This window comes from Diceros bicornis, chromosome 23 (genome assembly GCF_020826845.1).
Source record: "Diceros bicornis minor isolate mBicDic1 chromosome 23, mDicBic1.mat.cur, whole genome shotgun sequence".
NCBI lineage: Eukaryota > Metazoa > Chordata > Mammalia > Perissodactyla > Rhinocerotidae > Diceros > Diceros bicornis.
In genome coordinates, this window is record NC_080762.1 from 48652680 (window position 1) to 48676356 (window position 23677).

General features: G+C 37.6%; 1 protein-coding gene across 1 annotated transcript in view; it reads left to right on the top strand.

The window, feature by feature from the left end:
* Positions 1-23677, top strand: part of UBE3D (ubiquitin protein ligase E3D) — a 142907-nt gene that overhangs the window by 46584 nt on the left and 72646 nt on the right. The gene's annotated exons all lie outside the window — the stretch shown is intronic.

Sequence of the window (23677 nt, forward strand, 5' to 3'; positions counted from 1 at the left end):
ATGTGTATTTTTTACTTTAAAAAAAACACCACCACTGTGTCTTGGAGATTCTTTCAATGTCAGTACTTGGCATTTTATGAAACAGATACACTGAAAATAATTTAACCATTTTTCTCTTAATAGAAATTTGGGTTATTACTTTTTTGCTGGTATAATTAGTATTGCACTGTGTATTGTTGTACATTTGTGATTTTGTGTACTTTTTTTATGAGGGATTTCTAGAAGTAGAATTGCTGAGTCAAAAGGTATGACATTTAAAATTTTGATAGATCGTATCAAATTGCTTTGCAAAAAGGCATCGCAAATTTATACTTCCACCTGAAGTTTTGTAAATGCCCATTTCCCTGCATCCTTACCCAAACTGCTGGTTAGATTTTTGCCCAACTGATGCAAGTGTAAATGAAACAGGCTCAGTTGACTGCTTATGTTTTATTGAGGCACCATCAGAGCATATGGCTTATGTGTTTGATACTTTGGGGACTTTGTTGAGGTTTTTTTCTGTGTGTTTGTGTGTGTGTGTATGTGTGTGTGCAGCCTAATACATAGTCAACTTTTAAGCTGTTCATTGGTTATATTTCTGTTGACTACTGTGTATGTATGTATGACCTTTATATATTTAGATTTATATAGTCAAATTTCTTAAAATCTTTTATAATCATCTTTTTTGTTTATTTGAAATGTGGATTTTTGAGAAAGATGTGTTATGTCTTGCACTACGATTGTGGAAAAGTCATTTTCTACTGGATTTGGTATTAGTTTTTGTATTATATATTTTGATATATATATCAATAACAATTATATATATTTGTTATTAGGTACATAAAGGTTTGTGACATGACAACTTGACTAATTGCATATTTTATCAATAGGAGATTTTGCTCTCCTTTCATTTGATGGTATTTTTCTTTTATTCTAATTTGCCCGATGTTAATACTACTATATTTCCTTTCCTTTTTTTAAATTATTTGTTACATCTTTTTCCATTTCTTTATTTCAGCTGTCCTGTGTTTTTTCATCTTAGATGAATGTCTTGTTTCTCATATACCTTGTAAACTGCATGTAGCTGGGTGTTTTCAAACTCCATTGTGATGGTCTGAATTTTTTAATAGAGAATTTAAATAATTCACAAATTTATTTAATTTATTGTAATTGAACTTAGTCTGTTGTCTTTTACATTGTTTACCTTTTCTGTCTGTCTTTCCCCTGATGATTTGGATGTAAAAAATATCTATTACAAAATGATTTTTAGTGTTTAACCTTAAATTTTTAACACACATACTTAAACTTTTTTTTTGACTATCAATATCTAGATTTAATTAGTATCCATCCATACTCTTACCGGAACAAGAAAAGACTCTTAACAAGGTGTCGCGTTTTTTCTCTTGCTCCCTCCCTCACGTACTCTCTCCCCATGTTGAGATCGTTTGTGATTTTGATGATGGTGGTTGTCTTCTTAAAGAAGTATGAAGCCAAAGCCCTACCCATGTGCTTACCTCTTACTTACACTCGTGCATCATGACCATAAATGTTTTTATATTTTTATTGTGTGTCTGTTTCCATAAAAATATGTAGTCTTGTTTGATATGTTTTAAAAATACTTGCAAATAGTATTGTATGTATATTTTTGCAGTTTTTTCACTCAATGTTCTTTGTTCCATTGTTTGACTTGATGAAGTACTCTCTTTTAATAGTTCTTTTAAACTTGGACTGTAGTCAATTCTTGAATATCTGAAAATGTCCTATACCTATTTTGTCTCGCTGAAAACCTTTAGGATTTTCTCTTTATCTTTGATTTTCTAAGATCTCGTACAAATGTAAGAATTTATTCAAAATTTTCTCTTATGTCATCATCTGTTCTTGTCTTGCAGATACAGTATTCTCTCAATGTCTGGGAATAGTAATTCAAGTCTTCTGTTTTTTCTGTTAATGCCTTTCCCTTGGGTCTGTAACTCTCCTCCTTTTTTTTTTTTTGTGAGGAAGATTAGCCCTGAGCTAACATCTGTTGCCAATCCTCCTCTTTTTGCTGAGGAAGATTGGCCCTGGGCTAACAATGCCCGTCTTCCTCTACTTTATATGGGGCACCGCCACAGCATGGCTTGATAAGTGGTGCGTTGGTCCATGCCTGGGATCCGAGCCCATGAACCCCAGGCTGCCGAAGCAGAGCGCGTGAACTTAACTGCTACGCCACCAGGCCTGCCCGTTAACTCTCCTCCTTTTGGAAAGAGAAGTTGAGTTTGATACTCTCTTTCATGGTGTTGCTTTCCCCAAATGTTTGATGATTTCACCAGAATTCCAGCACTAGGATGTAAATTCCATGTGAGCCAGGACCTTGTCTTTCTTGCTCATTATCACATCTAGATGAGTACTTGTAGAAGTGCTCAAAACGTACGATTTATGTTTACATTTAACAAAACATCTGTTAAATGAATGGTACATGGTCTTCTGCTTATCTTTGTATTTGATGATTACTGTTCATCTATTGGTGACTATAGCTTATTGTTGCCATAGCCTGCTTTTATGGACTGGTGAAAGAGAACTCAGAGGATATGCTAGTCTTGATGTGCCAGGTTTTTTTTATTTTTGGGTTTTTTTTTTTTTTGACAACTTTTAGGTGTTAAGAAAAAGGAAATGATAGTAGACTCAGTTATGGTGGTAAATCTTGTATTCATTATTATGAAGAATCTTTGCACTGCCTTTCTCGAGGAGTGTTACAGAGATTGAGTGCATCTGTCCCCTTATTTCCTTCATTCTTAACAAATCCCTGTGACACTGGAAATATAATGACTGTTGTCAGTTGTGTTCTGCTGTATTTATTAGTGGACTCTTTCTTTTTTTTAACTCCGTATGTCTTGGGGACAAGTTGACACCTAGTAAATGAGTTTGATTCCTGTAGTTTGCCTGTTGTATGTAACTACTTTTGCTGTGCTTTTCCTCTTGCTACTGTTTGACTCTGTGTCCCCCAAAGGTAGGAAGGGAATTTCAAAAGTTGGGTAAGCATCTGTGAGTTATTTACTTTTGTCTTTTAAGGACATTAGTTTCTTTCTTTTGGGGCATGACTGAGCAAAACTGTAGATTCTCTGGCATATTTTTGGCACATAGGGTGGTGCATTAATTATTTTAGTCCAATTGGCTAGAATTTTTTTCTAGTTGAAGTATAGATTGCCAGATGGCAGTCTAAAAGAGGAAAATAGCAAATGTAACTATGGTTTTATTTCCTTGAGCACACACAAAAAAGTGGCATGAAATATTTTTAGAATGTTCTTTCTTTCTAGCAATAGACACATATGTCATAACATTTTGAAGTCTATTGTTGTTTTACCCCCCTCCCTCCTGCTCACAATTATCCTACAACTCACATTCTTAGTTTGCATATCAGAGTTTAGATCCTAAATATTAACTTTTTAGCTTTGGCCTCTAAGTTAACTTCTGCTGTTTAATTCTGCTAATTCATCAATTCACCCGTAGCCTCATATTCTCTAGACTAGGGATGATTTTGCCACTCGGGGGACATTTGGCAATGTCTGAAGACATTGGTTGTCACAACCTGGGGTGGCTACTGACATCTAGTAAGTGGAGCCAAGGATGCTCTTAAACATCCTACATGCATTAGGAAGCTCCTACAACAAAGAATTATCTGGCCCAAATGCCAAAAAGGCCAAAATTGAGAAACCCTGTTCTGGATTATCTCCTGAAATCAAGCTGTGTCTACCTTTTCCCTCTCGATGTCATAGCTCACAGTTTTCTTGAAATTGTATTTAGGGCAGCAAATAAGAAAAATTTTACGGGGGCATGAGCCAAAATCTCTATAATCTTACATGTTAACTTTGTTAGAATAAACAGAATAAGTGGTAAAATATAATATAAATGTTTATTGTTATACTTATCTCTTTTTCTATTAGGGAAACAAGAAGAATAAATTTATTTTTATTAAAAAATGATGAAGAATTTCATAGGTATCAGGTGCTTTGTTCTCATATTTTTAAGAGAAAAGAACTTACGGAAATGTAATCATTAAGTGTAAATAAGTGGGTTTTCTTTTAAGCTAAACTGAATTCTCTTCATTGTGTAAGTTACATGAGTCCTAATATTGGTAGTGGTTCTTCCCACGTTTTTCAAAAGAGAAAATATCCAATTTAGGAATCTGGAGAATTTGGATTGAGAAGAACTATTCCATGTTCTACTATTAATAACAGTATTTTCTTGCAAAATATATTGAGGGAGGAAGTGTTGATGATATGTTACATTCCCCCTTAGTTTTAGTGGAATTTAGAGATTAGATTTATAAGCTAATTAGGTTTCTCTCTGTTGGTTGTATATTGGAAAATATTGCTTCTAAAATAGAACTGTTGTTTTTGTCTTGACAGTCATCATTATTACTTTTTCTAATGAAATAAAAACACATATATTGGGCCGGCCCCGTGGCTTAGTGGTTAAGTGCGCGCGCTCCGCTGCTGGTGGCCTGGGTTCAGATCCTGGGCGCGCAGCGACGTACTGCTTCTTGGGCCATGCTGAGGCCGCGTCCCACATACAGCAACTAGAAGGATGTGCAGCGATGACATACAACTATCTACTGGGGTTTTGGGGGGAAAAATAAATAAATAAAATTAAAAAAAAAAAAACACATATAAAGCATACCCCTTTTCATATGCATAAAATAGGATTAGTAGTTGCTTTTATTTGTGAAGCGGTATTTTTTTTAATCTTTTTTTCAGCAGGAAAATTGAAATTCTGCTTAATTTTTTTTTATTCAGGTAAAAACCACATAATATAAAATTGACCAGCATAACCATTTTAAGTATACAGTTCAGTAATGTTAAGTATATTTACATTGTTGTGAAAATCTCCAGAACTTTTTCATCTTGCAAATCTGAAACTCTGTACCCATTAAACAACAATTCTCCTTTTCCTCTTTCTCCAGCCTCTGGTAACCACCATGCTATTTTCTGTTTTTCTGAATTTGACTGTGTTATTCTACTCAGGCTGCCATAACAAAATACCACAGATGGGGTGGCTTAAACAACAGAAATTTATTTTCTCGCAGTTCTGCAGGCTGGAAGTCCAAGATCAAGGGGTCGTCAGGATTGATTTGTGGTAAGACCACTCTTCCTGGCTTATAGACGGCTGCCCTCTCACTGTGTCCTCACATGAGCTCTTCTCTTTATGCCTGCACAGACAGAGGAAGAGAGAGAGAGAGAGAGATCTCGTGTCTCTTCCTCTTCTGAAAAGGACAGCAGTCCTATAAGATTAGGACCCCATTCCTTTTGTTTTCTTTTTGCTGAGGAAGATTCACCCTCATATAACATCTGTTGCCAGTCTTCCTCTTTTTTGCTTGAGGAAGATTAGCCCTGAGCTAACATCTGTGCCAATCTTCCTCTATTTTTTTTGTCTATGGGACACTGCCACAGTGTGGCTGCTGAGTGGAGTGGGTCCACACCTGGGATCTGAACCCGTGAACCCAAGCCACTGAAGCACAGTGCGCGGAGCTTTAACCACTGGGCCACAGGGCCCAGTGGGGCCCTATTCTTATGACCTCATTTAACTTAAGTACTTCCTTAAAAGCCCTATCTCCAAATACAGTCACATTGGGAGTTAGAGCCCTAACGCTACTCATGTTCAACATATGAATTTTGGGAGGAAACAACTCAGTTCATAACACTGACTACTTTAGATGCTTCATATATATACTTATTGGCCATTTGTAAATCTTCCTTGGGGAAATGTCTAAGTCTTTTGCCCATTTTTAAATTTAGTTATTTGATTTTTTGTTGTTGAATTGTAGTAGTTCTTTATATATTCTGATATTAACCTCTTATCAGACATATGACCTGAGAATATTTTTCCTCATTCCATAGGTTGCCTTTTCACTCTGTTGATTGTGTCTTTTGATGCACAAAAGTTTTTAGGTTTGATGTAGTTCCATTTGGCTATTTTTACTTGTTTTACCTGTGTCGTTGGTGTCATATCCAAGAAATCATTGCCAAACTCTGCTTAATTTTGATGCTATACACCTGATGTGGCAGAGACTCTCACTGCCTGAAAAACTTTGGAAATAAAATTAGCTGGTTTTGAGGAAATTTAGAGGAATTTGTCATTTTGATTGATAAAAACATAAAACAAAGCAAATGTTAATTTATGCTAATTTTATATCCAGCAGAATATCTAAGACCTATTATTATAATTGCATAACTTGCTGAAACACTTCACATTAACTTATTTGGATAGTGTGTAACTAGAATGAGTGAATGAATGTATGAGCAAGTGAATGAATGAATTGTCACTAACCCCTAAAAAGCACTTTATTAAACCATCTCAAGTAAGTATCTTCTACTTTCCTATGTAGGAGTCACAGGGTGACATTGTCAGTGCATTCCAGTTAGGGACATTGACTTCGTAAAGTACAATAAACTTAAACTTCAGATATGAATGTCCAAGTCTTATATTTTCTAAGTGAAGAAACTGAGGAGCATAAGAGAAAAACGTACAGTTAGTCAATATGTTAGTTGGTGACAGAGCCAGAATTAGAGCCAGGTTGTCATGATTCAAGATTCAGTGCTTTTTCATTATATCGTGTAGTTCCTTAACCATAAAATTTTAGGAGATCTGAAAATGTCACTATAAATGTATATTCTTCCTCAAGAGCAATTCCCCTAGTAGTTTAGAATGTGTCAGCATTTTGATTACTCCTCAAAATATACTGCTTACTGTACTATAGTTAGTGAATATTTATGCATCTTAATATGTAACATCAGTAGCAGAAACTTCTGATTTATACTGTGTTCGTATCTGATCTTATAGATTGGAGTTTAGGAATACAAATGTGATTTTTTTAGAAGTCTATTGCCTTAGCCTCTTAGAACAGGAATCCATTGAAAGAAAGTTAATCTAAAAATACAGGAAAGTAATCTCTGGGAAACTATAAATGCTTCTTTGGAAAGCACTTTTCACACATTTGTCTGCTTAGTACCATATTATCACCAAGACTTATCCATCTAGAGACCGTTCTTCATTATGAAGCAAGTTGAATACATATTCCTTTGATCTGTAATTAGAAAAAATCCCTCCTTTGAGTGGACTGTGTCAATACAGTGGCCTAAATTCAAACTTATTTTATTTGTAATTCCTATACTATCCATGAATTCATTTATAATCGTTAAACAACATACAGAAATTAAGACCATATTATATAATAAGAGTGATTTCCTAGAGATTCCAGTCAAAGCAGGTTTCCTCTGAAAAGCAATTCATCTCTCAGGATTACTTTCTTGGGAGGAATCCATTTTCCTTCTTCTGATGAAACAATGTGAGATAGGTATAGTCATGATCTGTGAGGGTAAAAAGGGAGAGGGGACTGGGATTAGATAAAAGAAGAAAGTGGAATGTGTATATGAAATTGTTTCTTCACTCTTCTGTGTTTTTTAGTCATGTGTTAGGTATTTTTATGAGTCAGACCTCAAGGAGTTGTCTTAACCTTTCCCATCAGAAGGGTTTAGGTTTTTCTTTCCTCTTTTTATTACCTCCTACTATACTTGCTACTATATGTGATTCCAAAGCAGGACAGCAAAGATTTCTTTCATAAAGGAAGTTAAGGTAACATGGTAAATGTACAAAAAAGAATTCTTTCAAAAGACCAAAATCTGCATCTATGCTGAGGAACAGATTTCCATGCAAAACAGTATTCATTAGCTGAATCAAAAAAAATAGACAAAAAGTGCAGGAAGTACTGTCCTCCATTTCACCCTCCTTTCCCTCCCACCCTAGTAAAGGCTGGAAAGTTCTGGGCAGGGAAAGTGTGAGTGTTCCCTAGAGTGGATTCTAGGGAACTCCAGTTGGCTGGAGTGGTGGGGTGGCATGTGGCTTGCAGAGTTTGGGGTGGAGGAGGGGCAGTCATCTACCCACAGGGATGCTCCCATTTATCTGTTTAGCATATTAGGTTCTCCTCAGAAGCTTTTGTTTGAAGAAAGGATTTCATAGCTGATACAAAAATGTTTGAGAACCACTGTTCTCTGAGCTGTGCATTTCACTAGACTGTGCTTGAATCCACTGGGTCATGGCAAAGTTACTAGTTACAAAATCAACCACATTGAGATAGTTCTAATTGTTAGAATGGTCTTCCTTTTATAGAGCTGAAACCTGCCTCCCAAAATTTCTCGTCCAGAGCTATCAAAAATTAATCTGCTGATTCTTGGGGCTGGCCCGGTGGCATAGTGGTTAGGTTCGTGTGCTCCGCTTCGCTGGCCCCAGGGTTTGTGGGTTTGGATCTCGGGCATGGACCTTACACACTGCTGGTCAAGCCATGCTGTGGTGGTGTCTCACAGAGAAAATAGAGGAAGATTGGCATGGATGTTAGCTCAGGGACAATCTTCCTCAAGCAACAAGAGGAAGATTGGCAACAGATGTTAGCTCAGGGCCAATCTTCCTGACCAGAAAAAAAAATTAATCTGCTGATTCTTGAACATGACAGCTCTTCAGATATTCAGATAATCTGACACTCACTCCTAGATTTTCTATCCTTCAAGCTACACATCCTCAAATGGAATGATTTCAAGCTTCCCTTTCCTTGTGCGGTCTTTTTTTTTCACTTGGTCCTCTTTCCTAGTACCATCTTAATTGCCCATAAGAAGATATTGCCCCAGCATCCTGTCAGCTTTACATAGACAGGGTGAATTGGAGAGAAGCTAAAGCTAGGGATTCATCCTACAAGGCTGTTTCAGGTATTTTATATGTAAAGGCAAAAAGGCATTTTCAGTGGATCCAGACAGGAGAGACTGGATTTCAAGAATGTATTGAATTTGTAAAATAAACAGAAAAGTTTTCGACCTCAAGTATTGAAGATATTCATTCATTCATTCAATGAATACTTATTAAATGCATACTACTGTGCTAGGTACTGGGAACACAAAATTGAGCTAAAAGAGATTGGCTGCCTTGCATCGTAGACCTTATTAGAGTCTAGTGGGAGAAACAAATGAATGCAAAATTGCAGCCTGACCAGTGCTATAAGAAAGAGAGCTATGGTGCTATGAGAACAGATCATAGGGAGACCAGCCACGTCAGGACAGGATTCCAGGAAGAACTGATGCTTCACAGCTATCTGAAGGATGAGAACGAGTTAACTGTGTGAAGAGTCTCCAGGCAAAGGAGAAAGCAACACGAAAGGACGTGGGGTGAGAGAGAGTGCAGTGAGTACAAAGGATGGGAAGAGGGCCCAGGTGCCTATACTGGAGAGAGAAACAGGGAGAGGGTAGTGAGGAGCCTACCTAGACCAACTCAGAGTCCTAAAGGGCATTTTAAAGAGTTTTGTCTTTGTGTTTATCCTAAGAACAATAAGAATCTACTGAATATTTTATCCAGAGAGGAGGGTGAGATGGTTTAATTCATGGCTCAGAAAGATTATTCTGGTAGCCATCTAGAGAACAGTTGAATGTGATAGATCAGATGGGAAGCTATTGCAGAAGCCCAAGAGAAATGATTATAGTGGGTGATAATAGCTGAGAGAGATTTCAGAGATACTGGTAAGTAATATTGCAGTGTTTGGTGATTGATTGGATTTTGGGAATGAACCACTATTTACTGGGATAGATAACAATGGAAGAAAATCAAGTTTTGGGAAAAGATCATGAGGTTCAGTTTATTCATGTTGAGTTTGAGGTACTTTTGAGTCATTCAAGCAATATAGCAAATAGAAAGTTAATATATAGACCTGGAGTTCAGATGAAAGATTTGGGCTGGATTTGTAAACTTGAGTCATCTGCATATGGGTCATAATTGAAGCCAAGGGCATAGGTGAAATTGTTTAAGAAGAGAGGATGGAAGGACTGAGCGGTGTAGAACTACCACAGGTATTGGCCAGATAAAGGAAGATGAGCCTGGAAAGGAGATGGAGGAGTGACCAGAGAGGAAGGTAGAAAGCAAGAGTATTGTTTCATAGAAGCTATTCATAGAAGCTAAGGGAAGGAAGTTCTTTAAGAAGAAGGAAGTGAAGTGGTCAGATGCTGTGGAGAGGTCAGGTAAGATGTTGAATGTAAAATTTGCATTGGATTTAGATTACAAAGGTCATGAGTGACCTTAGCAGGGATTGTTTTGTCAGATGACTGGGCTAGGAGCTGTATTGGAATGGGTGAGCAATGAGTGAGAGGTGATGTAACAGAGATAACAAGTATGGACAACTTTTTCAAGAAGTTTGGCTTTGAAAGGAAGAAGAGATAGGAAGGGGATGGGGAGCTGACTGAAGGTAGGCAGATGGGGTTAGGCCTCCTTGAGCCCATTTAAAAGCCAGCAAGGGGATCCTGCTGAGAAGAGGTCAGTTACACCTGAGAAAGGCCTGATGACTGATAAGGTAAGATTCTGACAAGATAGGAGGGGCTGGTATCTCAAGCTCAGATGTAGAAACTAGCCTTAGGAGCAGGGATAGCTCCCTTCTGTAACATGATGGAAGGAGACCAGAGCTGGAGAGGATGGAACAGATTTGCTTATTAGGTTTTAGAAAGATGAGAGACTCATCCTTTGATGACTTCTATTTTATCTGTAAAATAGGAGTGATGGGGAAGAAGCATAAGGGGGAGAGAGGTGGATGGTATGGATAGTTGGAGGTTTGAGGAGAATGGAGAAGATTAAAAATGGGCCTTTGGAGAGCAGGTGGGTGAGATGTGTGGGATTGGTAGGCATTGTTCTTTGCCCGTTTGAGGTTTGTGATCATGAATTTATAGTGATATTAGTCTTTCTTATGGGATGACTTTCCCCAGCTTATCATCTCCTTGAATGTAAGCCCAGAGAAAGCATATAGTTGGGTTCATCAGGGTTAAACTTTTGTTTTCTTGAGGCAAAGAGTATTGTGTTATTAAAATGATGAACTACAGAATCTAAGTGGCCTATTTTAATGAAGATGGACGATCGGAAAGGGACCATAGCTTCCAATCATTTATGGAAACTTAGCTATGTTAAGAGAAGAAATTTAACTTTTAATTATAAATCTAAAGCTTCTGAAAATGTTATTTTAAAAAATACTAGATTATTGTTGGAAAATGATCTCTTTAAAATATATTAAGGAAAGTCATAGTACTTTAAATGAAGCTTTAGCATTTATTTAAACATATGCCCTTAGTTAAATTTTCTTCAGGATTTTCCATATGATTTTTGCAATCCTATTTTGTAAGGAAATTTATTGGCCTAATGTGGGATAGAGTATAAAGGAAAAGGAGCATAATCGTTCCTGTCTGCCAGAATTTTAGTTTGACTTTCGTCGTGTAAAGCAATTGCAATGGTCCTGATTGGTTCTGCTTTTTTCTAGACTTTGGGGGTGAAAAGTGAACATTGGATTCCAAGGTCAGCTGGAGTAGAGGGAAGACGTCAGTTTCTTGCAGTATCACTTGGGGATTTTTTTATCCAGATAGCTGCAAGAGCCCTCCAGAGGCTTGCACCTCTGTTGAAACGAAGATAAATTGAACATTACATTACTGGCCTCCATTGTTAAGGCTCAGTGCTACTATAACATCCTCCCTGAAAGCAAATGCTTGTCTCAGGGACCTAGGCAGGGCTTCAGGCCAAGGGCCTGCAGCAATGCTACTGGTCTCCATAGGACGCCCTCTTCATCACTGTGCAATATCATCGACTGCCAGAAACTTCCTCTAGCTATCTTCTCTCCTATGTTAGAGGAAAATTGTCTCCCCACCTGAAAAAAATTAATTATTCCTAATTCCCCAGATAAATGATGAAGGCATTCTTCTTGTAGGATAATTTCTACATCTTAGGTAAAGCACAAATCCCGTTGGCCACCATCTCCAGTTCCAATCCGCTTTGTAAGTCACCACTGTCACCAGGTTGCTATGTATCTGGCCAGACTCTATCTAAACTTAGACATATGTTTACAAATGCCCCAGAAGTTTGTAGAGAAATATTTTGTGTGTTCTCTTTTCCTTTTTCTTATCATATAGTATCCTCCTGCAATTTATTGTTTCACTCAACATTATATCTTCTCAATCCATGTAGATATATCTCATTTGTTAATTGCTGTCTGATGTTCCATAATGTAGGTATTTCATGGTTTCTTCAGTCATTCTGTTACAATTATTTTAAATTTTTCTCTGATACGAACACTTCTGCAGTGAAGACCATTGTACGTGCCTGCTGGCGCACCTCTGCAAAGAGTTCTTTAAGGTGGATGCAAAGAAGTGGAGTTGCTGCTCCTGGGGTGTGTTTATTTTACATTTTTTAGAATAGACTTTTTATTTGGGAGTAGTTTCAGATTTACAGAAAAGTTGCGAAGATGGTACAGATGGCTCTTGTGTACGTGCCTTTCACCCAGTCTCCCCTAATGTTATCTTGCATTACCATGGCATCTTTGTCAAAACTAGGAAACCAGCATTGGTACATTGCTATTAACTCAATTCCAGGCTTTATGTGGATTTCACCAGGTCTTCCACTAATGTCATTTTTCTATTCCAGGATCCAGTCCATGGTACCACATTGCATTAATTCGTCGTGTCTCCTTTGTCTCCTCTGGTCTGTAACAGGTTTGCAGGCTTTCCCTATTTTTCATGACCTTTGCAGTTTTGAGGAGTACTCGTTAGGCAGTTTGTAGAATGTCCTTTAATTTTGGTTTGTCTGATGTTTTTCTCGTGGTTACACTGAGGATATGGGTTTTGGAAAGAATACCATCACATCATATCACATCAAGGGGTACGTGGTATCCACAGCCATCAATGGCAGTGTTCACCTTGATCACTTGGCTGAGGTTGTGCTGGCCAGGTTTCTCCACTGTGAAGTGACTGTTTTTCGCTTTCCATATTCTATTCTTTGGGATCGAGTCACCAAGTCCAGCCCACACTCAAAGGGGAGGGGGAGAGATAAGCTCCACCTCCTGGAAGGGGGTAGTATCTACATATATTATTTGGAATTTTTCATAAGGAAGATTAGTTTCTTCTATTTTTTTAGTCAATTATTTTTATCTGATGGACTCGTGTATTTATTTTATATCTTGGGTTATAAATTCTATGATGTTTGTTTGTTTGTTATTTATTTTGTTGCTCAGATTGTTCCAGCTTTGGCTATTGGGAGCCCTCTTAGCCTGGCTCCTCTGTTCCCTTGACATGTCGCCAGACTTTTAATTTTTGATCACCTTCTTACTTCCTGATACTACAAAATGCTTCAGACTCATCTTATGTTTTCCCTGCCCCAGCCCTGGAATTAGCCATAAAAAGAGCCCTGGTTCTTTTTATTGTAGAATAGGAGTGGTCCTTACTTAAATTTTATTTAAGTCCTTATTTAAATTTTAATAGATATTGTCCACTTGTTCTCCTAGGGGCCATTCTAGTTGGCACTTTTACCCTTCTCCTCATACTTATTCCAATACTTGATATTATCAGGTTTACTAATTTTGGCCAATCTGATAGAATTGCATCTTTTTAAAGTGTTTTCCTGATTACTAGTGTAGTTGAACAACTTGATGTTAGTAGCCATTTGAGCTTCCTCCTCTGTGAATGCCTGTTCATGCTCCTTTGCCTACTTTGGTGCCTGTGTGTGTGTATGCGTGTGTGTGTGTGTCTCTGTCCTTGGTATTAGGAGTTCTTTTAGATTGTGAATATTAATCTTTTATCTATTGGAAATATTTTTTCCATGCTGTAACTTATTTTTAAAATTTTGTTTATGATGTCTTGTGACGTATAGGAGTTTAAATTTTGATCCTATCAAAATTAAAATTGGAATTGGAAGGCTTTTGCTTTTGTATCGTGTTTAAGGAGATCTTCTTTCTAGCATGTCTGTTTATGCTTTGACTCCAATCATTTACTGAAACTGCTGACCCAAAGATCTCAAGTGGTCACCTGATAAGCAAAACCATTTGCTTTTTCTTAGTCCTTAGCACTCACTGTTATTCACCATTTCTTCTTGGGAGTGTTTGCCTTGGCATCTCCTGTTTCTTCTGGCCTCTTTGACCTCTTCCCTTTCCTCTTTCTTTTGACCTCTTCCCTTCCTCCCTTGCCTTGTCTACTTTTCCTATCGCCTGCTAACAGAGTGTTGTCCCTGACTTCTTTTCCCCCTTTGCTAAGCTCCTCTGCTCTCATGGTAGAAACTCTAATTCCTGTTGAGGAAAAGCTTTCAGGTCTTCATTTCCAGTCCTCCGTCTCACTTAAGTTCTTTGCCTACATCTCCCTCTTGTCTAGGTTGTCTCTGCCACATGTCCCAATGAGTTCTCAAATTCAACATGTCCAAGGTGGAAGAATCTCATTAACATTCCTGGCAAACATATGGTTCCTCTTATTTGCATCTCTGTCAATGGCATCATGATTCTCCTAGTCAGCCAGGCTTGTCCTAAAGTTGGCCTTTAATTGTTTCCTGCTCCCTCTACATCCAGCCAATTATGAAGTCGCATCCAGTCTACTTTCAAAATCTGCTTCATATCTATTCTTTCTTTTCTCTTCATAATTGCTGTCAACCTAGTGCAGATGTTTGTCACTGTTCATGCAGAGTTTATAAGTGTCTCTTCAACCCGTCTAAACTCTCGAATCCAGCCTACATTCTGCAGCCAGCCTGGTCATCCCAATTATATCATCGCCCTGCTTCCTTTTACATACCCCAAATCTTAATTTCCTTGGATTAGTATACAAAGTCTTCTGCAGCCTGGCTCTCGTTTAACCACCCTGGCCCTGCCTTCTCCTGTGCCTGTCATGTGCTGTCATGTCCAACCAGAGTGGAATTCTGCAGCTTCTCAAATAATCATCTATCTGTGCAGGTTATATATAGTTTATTGTCTCTGTTAAGGGTATATAATTACCCATAAGACTCTCAGCTTTCCATTCCAACCAATATCCATATTATTTTAGTAATATTTCTGTAAGAAAAGGATCAATATGGAAATTGAAGTCTTTGTTTATAAGTATCCTTGCAGGGGTAAGATCTTCATTAATAGACCTATAAAAATTTCTTCTATTATCCATGATTAATAAACTATTCCTTACGTCTTGAAGAATTATATAAAAATAAACACATAGAAACTTATTCTAGGCTCTGTGGATTTTTGGATTTTTAAAAAATCTTATTTCCTTAGCATCTGTTATTTCCATCATTTTTCTTCTTTTAGCAACATAAAATAATGATACCTTTACTGGTGAAGTGACTTAACCTTGCTAATTTTATCACAGAGTTTGTTTCTACATCAATAAGGCCAAAAGGGGGCGATTGGGAGGCATAGCTGACATTTTATATGCTAGGTTGTTCAAGTTAACTCTGAACAAGTTATTCAGGCATAATTGAGTTTTCTGAATAGAAGTGTCTCTGGGTTCAAATAAGGTTATATAGACACTATAGACTGCGATTCCCACTTTTATTTTCCTTGGAGTGATAGTTGTATGTTTTCTGTGCATTATGTACTCTTCTTTTTTGTAAGCTTGATGTAGACCCACTCCTCTTTAAAGTATTTAAGGATAAATGTTGTGGTTTTAATGATCTAATAATTATATCAACTATCACTGATTGAACTTGTATTATGCATCAGACTTGTGCTAAGCTTTTGTAATATCATTGAATCCTCGTAACATTTCCACGGGGAAGTGCTGTGGTTACCATCATTTATAGAGACTAAGATTACTTGCCCAATGAGGCACAGCCAAGATGTAGTAGACCTAGGATTCAAAGCTCTTGGTTATGTCTGCCATGTGTCTTTCTTGTACCAGTATTTGCAGACTAGCATCTAAAACCACTGCCTGTGAAGAAAAAAATAGTGGTGGAAATGAATTTATTTACTAAGTGCTGCTTTTGGACTCTTCAGATTTATACCATCAAGCTTACTATAAGGCCCCAAGTAAGAGTAACTAATCTACTCTTTTTTTCCTGCTGATTGCAAACACCAGGCTTAATTGGCTGCCTGAGGGCCCATCTGAGTTTATTTCCATGTTACCATCCACCCGTGAATGGCTTCAAACCATCCTGACCCTTTTTGGGCTGACTTCCTTTCCTCTCTTGTCCATATTTGACTCACATGCTGGGCTCCTTTGCAAATACTTTAATTTTATTTATTTATTTGTTTTGCTGGGCAAGATTCACCCTGAGCTAACATTTATTGCCAATCTTCCTCTTTCTCTTTTTTTTTTCTCTCCCCTCCCCAAAGCCCTAGTACATAGTTGTATATTCTAGTTGTAAGTCCTCCTAGTTCTTCTACGTGAGCCGCTGCCACAGCATGGCTACTGACAGACGAGTGGTGTGGTTCCGTGCCTGAGAACCGAACCCGGGCTGCCGAAGTGGAACACGCCAAACTTTAACCGCTAGGCCATCAGGGCTGGCTTGCAAATACTTAATTTTTTAAATATTCTCCATATTGAGCTCTCATTTAGGCCTTCTGCTTGATTTGCTTTCCTAGGCTTCTTGGGACCTAATTCCAATGGCTACTCACTCCACCCTTTATGTACTCATTCCACCTTTTTCCCAGTGGGGGTAACTGACTTAGTCATTGCAAAACCTCCAGATCTACCTTGGCTTACCAGCCACTTTTTACCTCTTGGATGAAACCATTTGGTCTGTGTTTAAAAACAACTGCAACAAAAACAGAGATTGTTTAGAAATACCTTGTTCTTAGAAAAATTCTTACATAAACAGTTCTTAAGATGCTTATAGATATATTTAAATTATTAGGTCACTTTACAAATAACTCAGCAAATGTGTTCTAGAAGAGTAGAGGGAATCTAAAACAAGATCAAAGTGATAGTGCTATCTTCTTATTGAAAAAGATAGACATGGGCTTCGATGCAGTTGTAGAAATGTGTTTCTTAAATTTAATAATCTTACCTGGTGTAGGACTTCAGCACTCTAAAATAAGACAGTCACAGGAATGATTCCCACATCTTGAGTGGGGGGTGATTGTTAGGGCATTTGAAATTGAGGTGGCCTGAAACATTTGGGGCACTTAGAAGTTGTAGGAAGATGTTTGACATTTTGTAACGGAAAGAGTATAAGACTAGAGTCAGACACGGAATCTAGTCCCAGATTTTCCATCGACTACCTACATTGCAAGGCCAAATTACAGCCTCCTCTCTGGGCCTTAATTTCCTTATCTTTTGGGATGGGTATACTTAACACTCTGCAATTCCACAACTTTAGGACACTTATAAGCATTTTAAAGAGTGTGATCTCAAGCTTTTTATTGTATTTAGTTTCTCTTATAAACTGAAGGCTTAGTTTTCTCCCCAAGTAGTTAATGAATGCAGTGCTTAATCTCAGATTCAGTTCAACATTCACTTATGCTTCCTGTGTGTAAAACTCTGCTTACAGATATAGAAGATAAAAATTTAAATAAGACAGAATTTTTACTTCCAGAATCTCAATGTTTAATCTTAGAAACTGACAAATTACGTAAAAGCTCTACAAGGTACACATGCTGTGTCCAATGGCAGATATCAGCAAGGGGCTTTCTGATTAATTCCATTAAGGAAAATTTCATGGAGAAATTAGCATTTGATCTGACCATTCAGGGATGGAAAGATAATGGGAGTGGGAGGTTGAAGAGTAAACAGTCTGAACAAAGGTGGGAAATTGCAGAATGTATTTCCCGAAATATATTTCAAAAGATATTAATAGGTTTTCTGTGGGAAAGAAAAAATGCTGTCATTAAATAATACTAAATGAGACTGTTATTGTGCAGTAATTATTGTCTTTGTTATTAAACAAATTTGTGAATCAGTGGGCTCAGAGAAATTGTATATAGTTCTTTTTACTGCTATACTGCTCAGTACCTTAATATTTTGAAGTTCAATGTGAATTGCTAAGAGTAACATATTTTAGCACTTGTGAATCTTGTATGATCATGAAACTCCTTTTTATGGGAACACTAAGTCCCATAAAAAAGTGTACTCTTTGGAGTATACTTTTGGGGAATTGCACAAGAACATCCTATCTATCAATGGAGCAGAGTGGATACAAAAAGAGAGATTTCCTAGTATTAATTGAACTCAAGTTGGAAAATAAGAGTTTAAAGAAGAAACAGATTGGAGAATGTATATACACACGGAAGCCATTTTCTGTCAGCCAGTAGGTGTCAGCGTACGCCGAGTATAGCTTGGTTACGTCCTGCAAGGGGACTAGATTGAAGGAGGGCAGTCACATGTGGGTCCTTTCCAAGAGTGCCAATACAACAAAGGAAGGGAATTCATAGGAGAATTTGTATTTATTTACAATTTTAAGGTTAATCTGTTTTAAACCACTTAAATAATGAATTGTTTTTTGTTAAAACACTCACAAGAACTCTGCCGTACTATACACACAGATAAGGTGGAAGGTTTGTTTATTTATTTGTTTGTTTGTTCATGCATTCAACTAATAGTGTGTCAGGTGACAGGTACACATTACTGAATAAAAGCTACAAAACTCTTGTCTTATAGAACACAAAGTCTAGGAATGAGACTAATCTATATCTAGTATTATGTATTCTGAAGAGCATCACCACTTACCTGGTGACTACATGAAAAATACCCAAAAGGTAAAGTTAGTTCTTCATAAAGGCCTCAAATGGAAGTAACTTCTGGCATGGTTCATAATATAAAATATGTCCAATGGGTCACTGTGCACACCAGCCTCTCATGTTGGATTCTGTCCAGTGTGTTGGGTTCCCCGGGTTGTCGCTAGAAGTCAGCTGGCGGAGTTGTAGCTAGAAATCAGCTGGCATGTGAGGAATTACAACTATTGGATCTGATATGCAGGTAAACACAGCCGAGTGTTACTCACCATGGTGCCATGTCTCATACAGGAGGAGAAAAGGTAGAGAGGTAACTAACCATCCCAAAGCTGTCTTCCTGTTTCCAGCTCACACTTCCATTGGAAAATTTAGTTTCTCCTAGTTTATCCTCCCTTCTCTATAGAATACAGATACTTTTACAGAGACAAACTGACTACAGATCCTATTTCTTTACCTTGGAGACGTGACCTATAAATGTTGGAGGGCTTATTTGACATCTTGGAATATTTATACAAACTCTGTGCATGTTTGCACTGAAATCTATTGGAAAAAAAAGAAAATTTAATAAAAAATTTTTAACTTACAACTGTTTTTTACATGAAGATCTTAATTTTTTATTGATGCACTTGGGACTTGTGGTGACACTAATTCATGCTAATGTGACTTGTACATCTGATTCTCTGTGACCATATTGATTATGCCCGGCAGCTCTACCTCCTGAGGCTGTGTGCTTGGCAGGTTTAGAGATAATCAGAGCCTTGGTAAAAAGGGAAATTCCAAAAGTTGGGAATTTAGGAAATGCTCAGGGGAAGATAGCATTTTTTCTCCAGCCGGTTTGGAAGGTAAATCTTAATTGGTTAGGGATTGCTATGCTTTGGTTCTATTTTTTTTTTTTTTTGAATTTTCAAAATGATAAATTTTTCTTATCAGCAAAACTTATCCGTTTTGCATTCTTCTCTAGAATCTTCCTTAGCCAAAATTCTTGTAAGCCATGAGAGGATAGCTCAGGAATCATCATCCATTCTTTGTTTTATAGTTAAGTTCATTTGTGAAAGTTAAATAACTAAAGATTCTATCTAGATACTTCTAAACATGGTTTGGTACCAAATTCACAGAATTATTATGAAAAACTACCTGATCCCTGCCTAACTCAGTGTATTAATGAACCAGTGTCAAGTATTTGTTTAATAAGCGTGGTGCTATGAACAATGAGGTATTCCAAGCAGATTAAATATAATCCCACCTTCTTGGTATCATTAGATTCTTGAGTGTGTGATGGTTTTAAAATATGTCCACAAATTCTTTATCCTTCCCTTTAAGAGTTGGAGCTTAATTCCCCTGTCCCTTGGATGTGGGCTTAGATTTAGTAAGTCACTTCTAATGAAGAGAACAGAGTGGATGTGACAGAGTGTGAATTCTGAGAGTAAAAGGCACACTGCATTCCTACTTGCTCTGTGTTAGACCACTTCCTCTAGGAGAATCCAGCTGCCAGCATGTGGACATTGGGGCCCCAGTGCAACCTTCAGGTGACTGTAGCCCCTGCTAGCATCTTGGCTATAACCTCCTGAGAGACCCTGAACCAGAGCCACTCAGCTAAGTTGTTTCCAGATTCCTGTCCCACAGAAATGGTGAGATGTTTGCTGTTTTAAGCTGCCAAGTTTTGGGGTAGTTGTTATGCAGCAGTAGATAGCTAACTTAAAAGATAAGACAGAAACCTGGAGCCCTTGGACGTATTACCCTCACCTCCAGCAGATTTCAGGGTATCAGTACACCCCATGCAATTGGATAAAAAATGATGTGTATCTTCATCTGCATTTTTCTCGGCAAGTAGTCAAAGGTTTCATCAGTTTCTAAAAGGAGTCCTTGATCTCTGAAAGACTACAAATCTGTTTTTATTCAGAGGAAACAGAACAGTGGGGCCCAGAGAAGTAGATAGAAAAGTTTCATTGTGGGAAACATCTCTTATATATAAGTAAATGATGTGTATTTGCTGATGAAGATGGGAATTGAATCGGGCTTTAAAAAGTAAAAAGAACTTTTTAAAGGATGGTTTTCTTTCAAAATATACTTGATTGCTTTAGATCAGGGGTGGGCAAACAATAGCCAGCAGGACAAATCCAGGACACCCCACTCCCTTGCTTTTGTAAATAAAATTTAATTGAAACACAGCCATGCCCATTTGTATACAGATAGGCTATGGCTGCTTTTGCCATACAACAGCAGAGTTGAGTGGTTGTGAGCCATGTCCCACAGGCCTAAAATATTTACTATCTGACCCTTTAAAAAAAGTTTGCTAACCTTTACTTTTGAATACTTTTGAAAAAAGCAGTAGCTGAATTGTATCTTTCTAACTAATGAGTGCACGTGCTACATGTTATGTAGCTGACTGTCTTACAGGTCAGTAATACATTAACATTTACTCTCCAGGCCCCATAGGAGTAATTGCTGTCCTGGTCTAAGGAAGAAGTGGCTATCTGGACAGCCTGCTGGAGCAATGACATTTGTAGAGCAGAGGGCAGGGGTTAATGATGCTGGATCAGAGGTGGACACCCCAGGGGCCTTGGACTGCTAACAGTGTCTCTTCAGCCATAAGGGCATAAGGAGGAGAGGCCTGCTGTAATTTGTTACCATAAAGGAGCTCTTGCTTGCTCTGTGTTTGTCTCAACGACTTGACATTTTTCTTTTTTACCCAAAGAATCTCATCAACCTGATCTATAAGTGATACATACGTTATTTTGAAATAAGATGCTTGAGGGCTGGATTCTACTTTATTTCCCTTCTAATTCCATTTTGTATAGTGTCGTGAACTCTCTTGTCACTAACGGTTACTAATGGATTCTTCCAGATAAAAGTGATATTCACTTTAGTATTGGGCTTAATTCTGGGACTTCAGGTCTGATTCTGTTTTCTTGCAGTTAATCTCCTGGCAACAGCTGGTTTTGATTTGTACTTTTGATTCCAACATGCTAAATGGTTATCCTTCAATATCTAAGACATTTCTCAAGCTTTAATACTATCTAGTTTAGAAAAAGTCTAGAAAGGAAATGGCATGTAGTTGATCATGTCAGTGTTTTGTACTGTCTTCGTCTTATTTCTGCTGACTGGGACTGCCCAGGTTCTCAGCCTCAAGCCTGATATCCGATACACACTTGTGTAGACCTCATGTGAACACTGAGGCTAATGTCCTCAGCAGAGAAGAGTGATTACCAAATTCATGCATCTGTATTCAAAGGTAATTGTTTTGAGGTCTGTCTGTATTGCTGGTTACATCAGTGAAAAGAGTATTTGTTTTTTCACATCTTATACTTTTAGTGAGGGGGCCAGTCTGTCAGAGTACTTTAGCTAATTTCCTAAGAGTTCTGACCAAGCTTATAATCTAGTTAATTACTTTTTGTTATGAACTGTTTTGAATTTATAGAAAAGTTACAGAATAATGTAATGAACATTCATTTTCTTACTTCGCAGTTTTTTGTGTGTGTGTGAGGAAGATTAGCCCTGAGCTAACGTCTGTTGCCAATCCTCCTCTTTTTGCTGAGGAAGATTGGCCCTGGGCTAACATCGATGTCCGTCTTCCTCTACTTTATATGGGACGCCGCCGCAGCATGACTTGATGAGTGGTGTGTAGGTCCATACCTGGGATCCGAACCCCGGGAACCCCAGGCTGCCAAAGCGGAGTGCACAAACAACCACTGCACCACTGGGCCGGCCCTCTTACTTTGTAGTTTTTAACCAACGTTACCATATTGCCATATTTGTTATAGATAGATAGATAGACAATTTAAAAAATAAGACAGTAATACAGTTGAAGTTTCCTCTGAATGCATCCCCTTTTATCTTCCCCCAGAGGAAATGTGGTACTGAAATTTGGTGTTTACCATTGCCATGCATAGTTTTATAAATAAGAAAATTATATACTATTGATTACCATGCATGCTTTTACTAGATATAAATATTAAGATTATATGCTATTAATTTACGTTTTTAAATTCCATGTAAATGATATCATGTTGTATGTATTCTTTTGCAACTTGCTTCTTTCACTTAACATTGTGTTTTTAAGACTTTTGCATATTGATACTTGTAGTTTATTATTCATTTTAATTGCTGTAAAATATTCCTTTGTCAGAATTTACCACAACTTATTTATCTGTTATCCTTCCAGTGGACATTTAAGTTGTTTTCCATTTTTTCCGTTACAAATAATGCAGCAGTGAACATTGTTGTTGATGTCTTTTTGTTACTATGTGTGAGCTTTTCTCGTCTTTACACTAAGAAGTGGAATGATTGGGTCTTAGAGTGCGTCTTCAGTGTCATTAGGCAATTCCACACAGCTGTGCAACGTAGCTGCATGACTTCACACCCACACCCGCGTTATCAGTGTTCCTGTTACTTCACGTCATGTCAACACTCTTTTGCCAATTTGACATTTTGTTTTTATAAAGAGTATTTTCCTAATTACTACTGTGATTGAACATTGGCTTTAATTTCTTTTAAAACTTTTAAATTTTTTACTCTTTAACATTGTGTTAGAGATATTAGCCAATGCAAGAGAAGGCAACTATAGGAATAAGAACTGGAAAGGAAGAAATAAAGCTCTTTTTTTGAGGATGATATGATTATATATTAGGAAAACCCAAAAGAATCCATGAAAGAGCTACTACAAACAATAAGATAATTTATTAAATTAGAAAATTTTATAAAGGCTATTGTTTTTTAATACACAATAAAAAATCACTTAGGGGCCGGCCCCATGGCGTAGCAGTTAAGTGCACGCACTCCGCTGGTGGCGGCCTGGGTTCGGATCCCGGCGCGCATGATGCACTGCTTGTCAGGCCATGCTGTGGTGGCGTCCTGTATAAAGTGGAGGAAGGTAGGCACAGATGTTAGCCCAGGTCCAGTCTTCCTCAGCAAAAAAGAGGAGGATTGGCATGGATGTTAGCTCAGGGCTGATCTTCCTCACAAAAAAATAAATAAATAAAATAAAATATTAAAAAAAATCACTTAGAATATGTTATGGAATGTCTACAACTATGAGACACGACTATGTACTGGGGCTTTGGGGAGAAAAAAGAAAAAAAAAGATGATGATTGGCAACAGCTGTTCGCACAGGGCCAATCTTCCTCAAGAGAAAAAACAAGAATATATTATGGAAGGGAATACCCCATTTACAATAACAAAAAAGAGAGAGAGAGAAAGAAAATACGTAAACTTAACAAGAAATGTCTAAAACTTATACGAGG